This window comes from Palaemon carinicauda, chromosome 1 (assembly GCF_036898095.1).
Source record: "Palaemon carinicauda isolate YSFRI2023 chromosome 1, ASM3689809v2, whole genome shotgun sequence".
In the NCBI taxonomy this organism is placed as follows: domain Eukaryota; kingdom Metazoa; phylum Arthropoda; class Malacostraca; order Decapoda; family Palaemonidae; genus Palaemon; species Palaemon carinicauda.
This window is the reverse complement of record NC_090725.1, coordinates 243892029-243894528: the sequence shown is the minus strand read 5'-3', so window position 1 is coordinate 243894528 and position 2500 is coordinate 243892029. Positions and strand designations below refer to the sequence as shown.

The 2500-nt window shown below is 32.6% G+C and overlaps 1 protein-coding gene across 2 annotated transcripts in view; it reads right to left on the bottom strand.

The window, feature by feature from the left end:
- Positions 1–1725, bottom strand: part of LOC137654641 (uncharacterized) — an 89050-nt gene extending 87325 nt beyond the window's left edge. The window contains exons 1-2 of one of the 2 annotated variants that reach the window (XM_068388452.1): positions 1651–1725; positions 1390–1473 (exon numbers count right to left, since the gene is read on the bottom strand). The gene's annotated coding sequence lies outside the window, so the exon portion shown is untranslated. The remainder of the gene's footprint in view (positions 1–1389; positions 1474–1650) is intronic. The other variant, XM_068388462.1, reaches the window with a different exon arrangement.
- Between the last annotated feature and the right edge of the window lie 775 nt (positions 1726–2500).

The following is a 2500-nucleotide window of genomic DNA, read 5'->3' as shown; positions in this document are numbered from 1 at the left end:
ATATATATATATATATATATATATATATATATATATATATATATATATATATAAAGAATCAGAGATTCCTGACCGCCGCCAAATGTTAATGGAGTCGTCCATGGCCCAAGATCTATAGGTGGTGGAAATTTCGTCAACGTCCGTCAATATCAATTTGTTTTGACGTTATCTTTAAAATGGCGAAAAATGCAAATCCGGATATGGATCATCTCCAAAATTTAATGGGGTCGTCCGTGGTAAAAATTTCGTCAAAATCCGTCCATTTGTTTTGACGTAATCCTGTCCATAGACACACAGACAAATAAATAAATAAATGAATAAACTAGAATCCGGATCCGGATCCTGATCATCTCTAAAATTTAACGGGGTCTTCCATAACCTAAGGTCTATCTGTGATGAAAATTTCGTCAAAATCCATTGAGTAGTTTTGATGTAATCCTGTACACAGACAAATAAATATATGAATAAACTAACTCGAAAAAAACAACCTCCTTGGCGGAGGTAACAACAGCTCCAAAACAAAACCATTAAAAAAATAAACCCCACACAAAAGCATTTGAAGAAAAAAACAACAACCAGAAAAACAAAACAAAAACAAAACCATTAAAAAAAAACCACACAAAAGCATTTGAAGAAAAAAACAACAATCAGAAAAACAAAACCATATAAGTAATTCACACATAAATAGAATTAAACTCTCGGAAAGAGCACCACATCGAATAGCAATTACAGTTGGAAAGTAAAGAGAACAGCAAGAGAAAGGAAGAGGAAATGATGGAGCGAATGACCAATGAAATAACTAGGACTTGGGGTGAGAGGGCAGGGATGGGAAGAGGTAGATGTGACCCAAGCCCAGTCCGGATGCCAAAACTGAGCTTGTTTTAGATCTTGATTGACCGGATATTAGTTATTAATAACAATAAGGATACTAATAAGAATTATAATGATACTGGTGATGATAATAATAATGACGATAACGGTAAAACATGATGATAATAATTATAACAATTAAAACATGATAATAAAGATAACATTGACAAAAATAAGAATAATAATAATAATAATAATAATAATAACGATAATAGTGATAATAATAAAGATTAGTACTTAGAACAATAAAATCACATTAAAAGGAACAAATGTAATAAAGAAAAAAAAAAACAATAAATTCCTCCGCAATCAATTCTTTATATGGATTAATTGAGTTTCATTAACTGCTTCAAACATTCATTAACCAAACATTACGACCTGCGTACACAGAACATTTTCATGCTAAACATAAGGCAATATAAATACTATACTACTAATAGGATTAAATCAAATATTATAAAACACTTATCATCAACATCTTTGCCATAAGACAGATGCAAGATAAAAATAATACAATACCTTAAGGTTGTTCTTGTAAGCAACACTCGGAATAAATGACCCCAACAAGTTCGTCACCGGTGAAAGCCAACGGAAGAGATGCCACTAAGCACAAGCACACGCCAATTCCAATAGAGAAAGTTTGGTCAAATTTAATACAAAAACAAACAGAAAAAACATGTAGAAACGTTTAAGGAGATGCAAGCTTTATGAATACGCCCTTTATTTTACTTTACGTCTATCATTTGATTTAAAACAGTGAAACAAACGATAAACAAACACCTCGGGTGATGTACTGTAAACTTCAGTTACGTGTGGGAGCGAGATGTTCCCGATCAGATCTCTCCGCGGGTTGGAGAGAAAATGAGCCTTGCCAACTTGCGTCTCTTCCATATATAATGTCTTGCAGAGAAAAAAAAATACATGAACATGCAACGTATTTTTTTTCTGAAGCTCCTTAGTCTTCTATTTTTTATACATACGGGTTTTTCTTCCTCATTTCTTTTTTGTTAGCGGGTTGACGTGAGGATGAACATCGATTCAGCATAGCTATGGTAAGATGTTTGATTATTTGAATGTTTTATTACTTGTTATATTCATCTTTCCGTTCTTCGCTAAAATGTATTAGGGAATATTTTTACAAGATGAAAATTAGTTTATGGTAAATTGTTCAATACAGGACTCTTCATTATTTCTCTTCCACCGACGAAAAAGAATTTTCTTTCCTTAAAAATGGAAAGTTAAGCCTACGATATAGTGTGACTTGCGTGAAAGCTTTGAAAATATAGTATTACTATTCCAAATTCTATGAATCTAACTGGTGTTCATACCTAGATGCAAGAGACTTCAACAGACAGAGATTCAAAGTTAAAACATTTATATAAATTTTTGTATTGTCAGCTGATGAGAAGAAATTTTTACTAATAAAATGGTTCTTTATGAACTTGTTTATCGAATCGCAAAGCAAAAATAGGCACAAACATTGCGTGCCAACCTTCAGGAACTGCACATACATTAACTGTCGGAAAAAAGGAGAAAAAACTTGCTTAACCGGCAACACCTTCCTATGTAATTTTTAACAAACTAAGCACTGAGCCAAATAGAGCCTTATGTCTATCAATCCCTGTCCCTA